The following is an 8199-nucleotide window of genomic DNA, read 5'->3' as shown; positions in this document are numbered from 1 at the left end:
TCAGGACAAGGTATGGGCATTATGAGTTTGTGGTGATGCCTTTCGGGCTGACTAACGCACCAGCAGCGTTTATGAGATTGATGAACCGTGTGTTTCAGGAGTTTCTGGATGTATCTGTCATCATTTTCATCGACGATATCCTGGATTATTCTAAGAGTCCTGAGGAGCATGCAGTGCATTTGAGAGCAGTTATGGAGAAGCTGCGGGAGCAGAAGTTGTTTGCTAAGTTGAGCAAGTGCAGTTTTTGGCAGCGTGAGATGGGCTTTCTGGGTCACATTGTTTCTGCAGAGGGGGTTTCTGTAGATCCAGAGAAGATTCAGGCTATCAGAGATTGGCCTAGACCGCAGAATGCCACAGAGATCAGAAGTTTCCTTGGATTGGCAGGTTACTACAGGAGGTTTGTGCAGGGGTTTGCAAGCAGAGCACGTCCTATGACTAAGTTGACAGGGAAGGATGTTCCTTTTGTCTGGTCAGAAGAGTGTGAGGAAGGCTTTGCAAGCCTGAAGGAGATGTTGACTACTGCGCCAGTGTTGGCTTTGCCTGAGCAGGGAGAACCCTATGTGGTTTATACAGATGCATCTAGAGTTGGTTTGGGTTGTGTTCTGATGCAGCATGGGAAGGTGATTGCCTATGCTTCGCGGCAGTTGCGGGTGCATGAAGGCAACTATCCTACTCATGATTTGGAGATGGGTGCTGTAGTTTTTGCCCTGAAGATTTGGAGATCTTATCTTTATGGTGCAAAGGTACAGGTGTTTACAGATCATAAGAGCCTGAAGTATATATTCACTCAGCCTGAGCTGAATTTGAGACAGAGGCGGTGGATGGAGCTTGTGGCAGATTATGATTTGGAGATAGCCTATCATCCTGGTAAGGCTAACACGGTTGCAGATGCTCTGAGTCGGAAGAGGGTAGCTTCGGCTCAGGAGCAGGAGATGGAGTCTCTGGTAGGGGAGATCAGTGCTTTGAGCTTGTGTGCTGTTTCACAGGAACCGTTGGGTTTGGAAGCAGTAGATAGAGCAGATCTTCTGAGTAGAGTGCGGTTGGCTCAGGAGAAGGATTTGGGGCTGGTGAATGCCTCTAAGGATGTGGATTCAGAGTATCAGGTCTCAGATAATGGTACTATCTTGGTGCACGGTCGTGTGTGTGTGCCCAAGGATGAGGAGTTGAGACAGGAGATTCTGAGAGAGGCTCATGCGAGCAAGTTATCCATTCATCCAGGAGCGACTAAGATGTACCGTGACCTCAAGAGGTACTATCATTGGGTCGGGATGAAGAAGGATGTGGCTAGTTGGGTTTCGAGGTGTGATGTGTGTCAGCTAGTGAAGGCTGAGCATCAGGTTCCTGGCGGGTTACTGAAGAGTTTACCCATTCCTGAGTGGAAGTGGGATATGATCACCATGGATTTCGTGGTAGGATTGCCCGTGTCACGGACCTTTGATGCTATTTGGGTCATTGTGGACCGGTTGACTAAGTCAGCACATTTTCTGGCCATTAAGAAGACTGATGGAGCAGCGGTCTTGGCTAAGAAGTATGTGAGGGAGATAGTCAGGTTGCATGGGGTGCCAGCGAGCATTGTGTCTGATAGGGATTCTAAGTTCACTTCGGTGTTCTGGAAGGCATTTCAGGCAGAGATGGGCACTAAGGTGCATATGAGTACAGCTTATCATCCCCAGACTGATGGACAGTCAGAGAGGACGATCCAGACGCTGGAGGATTTGCTGAGGATGTGTGTGTTGGATTGGGGTGGCCATTGGGCAGATCACCTGAACCTGGTAGAGTTTGCTTACAACAACAGTTATCAGGCGAGTATTAAGATGGCTCCTTATGAGGCTTTGTATGGGAGGCCATGTCGTACACCATTATGCTGGACTCAGGTGGGGGAGAGGAGCATGTTTGGTGCTAGTTTTGTTCAGGAGACCTCAGAGAAGATTCGGGTTCTCAAGCTGAACATGAAGGAGGCTCAGGATAGGCAGAGGAGTTATGCAGATAGGAGGAGGAGAGATCTTGAGTTTCAGGTGGGAGACAGAGTGTACCTCAAGATGGCCATGTTGCGGGGTCCGAACAGGTCATTGTCAGAGACTAAGTTGAGTCCGAGGTATATGGGTCCATTCAGAGTGATTGAGCGGGTTGGACCAGTGGCATATAGATTGGAGTTACCTGAGGTTATGCGTGCATTCCATAAGGTTTTCCATGTGTCTATGTTGCGGAAGTGTCTCCGTGAGGGTGAGCAGGTGTTGGCTAAGATTCCTGAGGATCTTCAGCCTAACATGACTTTGGAGGCGAGACCAGTGAGGGTTCTCGAGAGGAGGATCAAGGAACTTCGGAAGAAGAAGATTCCTTTGATGAGAGTCCTTTGGGACTGTGATGGTGTGGAGGAGCAGACTTGGGAGCCTGAGGCGAGGATGAAGGCAAGGTTTAAGAAGTGGTATGAGAAGCAACCACGACTTGAGCTTGCCTAGTCTGGTTCCGTCTGTAATCCGTGGCTGGAGCGAGAATGGAGTATTCCAGCCCATCTCTCTTTACTCGGTCGCTTGGGGTGGTTGGTTGTGCGACTCAGTAACAAGATGAGGTGGTGCTCAAGGTACAAAGTGTCTGTGAGGCGGGATTTGGGGAAAGTTTCCCGAAATAGAAGTTTTCCTGAAGTGGAAAGGTTCCAAAAATGGAAAGTGCTATTTATGGAAAGTTTTTCGGAAGAGAGAATTTGTTCATTGTAGCGGTGGGAAGCCTTGGAGGGGGCTTTTGTGGCCTTTGTGGCGGAATTTCGAGTCAATGTGCCCGTGTGTGGCGGTCTTTTTGGACAATGTGTGGTCTTTCTGACGGGCTTTTTAGCCAGAGAGTCTTTGTGACGGTCCTCTTTAGGACATTTGTGTGGCCTAGTGGCGGTCCTTTTTAGGACATTTGTTTGGCCTTTGTGGCGGGCTGTTTAGCCAGAGTGTCTTTGTGACGGTCCTTCGGGACAGATGGCCTTTGTGGCGGGCTGTTTAGCCAGAGTTTCTTTGTGACGGTCCTTCGGGACAGATGGTCTTTGTGACGGTCCTTCGGGACAGATGGCCTTTGTGGCGGGCTGTTTAGCCAGAGTGCCTAGGTGGCGGTCCTCTTTAGGACATTTGTTTGGCCTTGGTGGCGGTCCTCTTTAGGACATTTGTTTGGCCTTGGTGGCGGTCCTCTTTAGGACATTTGTTTGGCCTTGGTGGCGGTCCTCTTTAGGACATTTGTTTGGCCTTGGTGGCGGTCCTCTTTAGGACATTTGTTTGGCCTTGGTGGCGGTCCTCTTTAGGACATTTGTTTGGCCTTGGTGGCGGTCCTCTTTAGGACATTTGTTTGGCCTTGGTGGCGGTCCTCTTTAGGACATTTGTTTGGCCTTGGTGGCGGTCCTCTTTAGGACATTTGTTTGGCCTTGGTGGCGGTCCTCTTTAGGACATTTGTTTGGCCTTGGTGGCGGTCCACTTTAGGACATTTTGTTTGGCCTTGGTGGCGGTCCTCTTTAGGAAATTTTGTTTGGCTTTAGTGGCGGCCCTTGTGGCATGTATATGATCCTTGTGTGGTCATGAGGTATTCCAGTGAGGGGATATATGGTTGGTTGGACATTGAGATATTTTACGAGAGCCACGGGAAGGAAACCTGGATAGGGATAGGACTCAGACGTGTTCGGAATTGTTTGCTCGCGGCTCTTGGAGGACTTAGGTTCTCCTAGTACTGCCATATGCAGAGACTTTGTGGCTTGGGAATATGGTTGGTATATCGACTTCGGATGACGATCCGGGGGCGCGCTGTAGGGTGGTAACCCGAGAGACGAGTTTTGGATTTCTCCTTATATATATTATGGCATGCGGGCTTAGGCCCGATGAGGAGCCAACATTGGCATGCAGACTTAGGTCTGATGAGGAGCCAATGAAACTCAAGGTTTAGGCCTATGAGAAAAAGGAAAGTCCAAAAGTCGAGAGCAAATGATGCCTGGAGGGTGAGTCTATCGCCTAGAGGTGACCTTCTGTAGATCGGACGGAGGAGTGCGGGCCGTGGAGACGATTGCACGGGAGTCCTTGGCTGATGGTTGATCGGGATTCGGGGACGAATCCAGTTTGGTGGGGGAGAATTGTAACATCCTTGAACCGGAATTCCGGTTTGGGATGTGCATCGATCGATACAGTAGGAGCATCGGTCGATGCTGGCTCAATTCTGTGCGTTTTGACTTAAGTCAAACGCTGCATTTTGGGGAAAAGAGAAAGGGAAAACCCTTAACTCGTTTTCTTTTTGTCTCATTGGTGTTTGGCCGTTTCTGGGAGAGAAAAGAAAAGACAGAAAAGTTCTTGAGAGTTCTTGGTGATTTCTGGAGATTTGGGGCGTTTCTTGGTGAGATCTGTAGCTGGGATTGTTGTAGGAGCTTCCTAGAAGCGTGTTTTTGCTTGTTTGTTGTTCAGATTCGTCTTGGCACAGGTAAGTGCAGGACCATGGCTTATCTAAGCTAGAGAATTCAGTAGTTTGCTTGTTGTATGTTGTTAGACGTATTAGATTGTTGCTATCGACGTTAGGAAGCTTTCTTGTGGCTTGGGATTGAGTTTTGTGGTTGTAGGAACGAAATCTGGCGAGAAGCTTCGGAGAAATCACGGTGCTCGACGTTGCGTCGATCGATGCATAGCTTGCATCGGTCGATGCAAGTGCGAGGACGGCGTGATGAACTTTAGGGTTTTTCGTGTGCGTCGAGCATGCGTCGGTCGATGCAGACTGGGTATCGGTCGATGCAAGTTATACTTGTGTCGATCGATGCAGCTTCTGTATCGATCGATGCTTCTCCATTTGGCATCGGTCGATGCTAGTGTGGCATCGGTCGATGCTAAGTCCTGTTTTGTGATTGACGTGTGTTGATTGTTGTGTGAAGATTACTGATACTCTATTGCTTGTGTGTACAGCCCAGTAGATGGGAGGATTGCCTTACTGAGTGTTTGTAAAATACTCATGCATTGCAATATGTGTTTGTGGTGCAGGTAAAGGCAAAGTGTGATCGTGGAATCCAGGCAATGAAGAGGAGGATGTTCTAGGGACTCGGATTTTATGTTGTCTGGCATTGCTAGGTTGCTAGAGTTGGGTCATTAGAACATTGCTAGGTTGCTGGTTCTATGATTTATGTTGTTTTGGATATTGATTATGTTGAATATTGTTATATTTTATTATTGGATTATTATTGGATATTGGTTGGTTATTTCCGCTGATGAAAGTGTTTGTGGTTAGGTGGCTAGTGGGTATGGGACCACTAGTTGTAGTTTATTTTATTATTATATTATATTATATTTATTATTTAATATTTTTTTTTAAAAAGAGGTCGGTCGTTTCACAAGGTGTTTAAAAACGTTTACAAGGTGTTTAAAAACCTTGTAAAAGCGTTTACAAAGTGTTTAAAAACCTTTTAAAAAGGTTATAAAAACCTTGTAAAAGCGTTTACAAACTGTTAAAAAAACGTTTTAAAACCTTTTAAAACTCTTTTAAAAACCTTTTAAAACTCTTTAAAAAACTTTTAAAGCTCTTTTAAAAATTTTGTAAAAGCGTTTACATGGTGTTTATAAGGTTTCTACCTTACAAAATCTTTTAAAAACCTTGTAAAGTTTTTTTGGCGGGAAAAATTTTGGCGGGAAGTTTTTTTTGTCAAAATTTTTATGACAAAAAACTTTTTGGCGGAAATTTTTTTTCGAAAATTTTTTGGCGGGAAAATATGTCAGAAAATTTTTTTGGCGGGAAAATTTTGTTTTTCTTTTTATTGAATAAAATATTTTTCATCTAAGTGTAAAATGGTCATTAAAAATTAAAGGAGGGCAAAAATAAAATGGCCAAAAAGGGTATTTTTAACAAATTCTCAAAAAAAATAGCTATATTTGCCCAGAAAAACATATGATCACTGAAACGACCCGACCCGTGTTTTTTAAATAATTAATAATAAATATAAATATAATATTAATAATGATAATCTAAGCTAGTGGTCCCATACCCACTAGCCACCTAACCACAATAAAAGCAAACAGCCGAAAATACTCAATACCAATATCCAATAAATATCCAATAATAAATAGCATTATTCAATATTAACAAATATCCAATAACCAAACATCAAGAAACAGAGAACTAGTAACCTAGCAATGTTCCAATTGACCCCACTCTAGCAACCTAGCAATGCAAGACAACAACCAATCGAGTCGCTAGAACATTTTCCTCTTCATTGCCTTGATTCCACGATCACACTTTGCCTTTACCTGCACCACAAACACAAATTGAGATGCATGAGTATTTTATAAACACTCAGTGAGGCAATCCTCCCATCTATTGGGCTATACACACAAGCAATTGAGATACTCTAACCATTAAACAACAACCAACAAAAAAAACCAGGCATTGCATCGACCGACACCATCAGGGGTTGCATCGACCGACGCATGATCTGCATCGACCGATGCAAGTGAAACTTGAATCGACCGACACTCACATTGCATCGACCGACGCTTGCTCGACATTTCACAAAAAACCCTAGTTGCATCGATCGACTCCTCCACAGGGCATAGATCGATGTTCCTAGGTCAAATCGCGCCGTCCTCGCATTTGCATCGACCGACGCACAAAGTGCATCAACCGACAAACGTGCATCAACCGAAGCACATGCCGAGCATCGTTTTTCCCTTGATCTCCGTTCCTATACCAAGAAAACTCTATCCCAAGCCACAAGAAAGCTTCCCAAAGCCTTAAACAGCGTTCTAACAAGCTAAACAACACATAAACAAGCTGTCAGAGAAATCTCAAGCTTAGGTAAGCCATGGTCATGCACTCAACTTTGCTAAAGAAGATTCTGAACCTCAAACAAGCAAAACAACGCTCCTAGGAAGCTCCTACAACGATACCAGCTACAGTTCTCTACAGGAACAGCCTCAAATCTCCCAAAAACCACTAGAACACTCAAGAACATATTTTCTCTCTTCTTTTCTCTCAAAAGTGTTAGAATTGCGGAATGAAATAAACAAGAATCGAGAGAAACGAGAGAATAAGAGATGAAAGAGAATGAGAATTCAAAGAACTTAATTAGAATTGTTCTTATGTTTTTTACATAGCTATATATAGAAAGACAATAAGCTTCTAGCCGTTAGAGATACAAAGGGAAGGAGAGATATTCTCATGTGACTAGTCTTGATCGGTTTCATGATGAAAGCGACCTTCCTTTCCTTGGTTGACTCGCCTACACTCGTCCCCAAGGTGAACATGTGACTTCTTCCATAAGATATTTTGCTCTCTTCTCTTCTAGATCCTTCTTCTCTTGGGCTTTATGAAACATGTATATTTTGTGTGGTGAATGGTGAATGTGTGTGAAAGTGTATGATATGGAATGATGATGGGTGTTTCAATTCCCCTTATGCAGTTGCAGTATAAGAGGTATCAATCCAGTCTGAGTGCTTGTGAACAATCAAGATATGCATATGATTCTAAGTTAAGCCAAATGTAATGATTGTTTGTCACTAACAATCCTAAGATGAAAATGATAAAAGCAGAAAGTAAACTGCAAGAACTAAGAACTAGATGCAAATAAAACAGAATGATTATGATCTAAGAACAGAAATAGAAACTGTAAACACTAGATATGAACTAATGCAAGACAAGTAATAAACTAGATGCTAAGTGAATGCAATGGAAATCAAACAGGAATGAAACAAGACAAACACAAAACATAAACAAGAAATCTGGGGAACAGCTCGATCAGCACTCGACCGAGTGTAGGTCGAGTGGGTGGTCGAGTGGGACTAAAACGTGAAAACAGAGCAGGACAAGAAAAACAGAGCAATGCTAAATCAGATCAAACAACAAGCAAACGATGATATTTAAACTAAGGATTCAATAAACAAAGAAGGTTCCTGAGGATGGATTCATGGGGTAAACTAATCATTGTGGTAATCTAACTTGATCAACAAATCTCAAGCAATGCTATGAGCTAACCTCTAGACATATTAATCTAAGACAAGTCTCTCCCACTCTCATGGTCAAGAGACAATCAAACCTATGCAATCCTAGACTTGCTCTCACAATGAAAAGAATCTACACAAGCAGGCATTAAGCAATACATCTCAAACCAAACAAGACCTCTAATCTCTTAGCAAGCCTAATGGTAAGCTCTAGATCTAGCCTTATCTATGCTTCTTAAACATTGGTGTGATGCCAAAAAGCTTGAGATCA

The sequence above is a fragment of the Camelina sativa genome, chromosome 15, assembly GCF_000633955.1.
Source record: "Camelina sativa cultivar DH55 chromosome 15, Cs, whole genome shotgun sequence".
Classification (NCBI taxonomy): domain Eukaryota; kingdom Viridiplantae; phylum Streptophyta; class Magnoliopsida; order Brassicales; family Brassicaceae; genus Camelina; species Camelina sativa.
The sequence above is the reverse complement of the archived record's forward strand: the minus strand, read 5'-3'. Positions refer to the sequence as shown.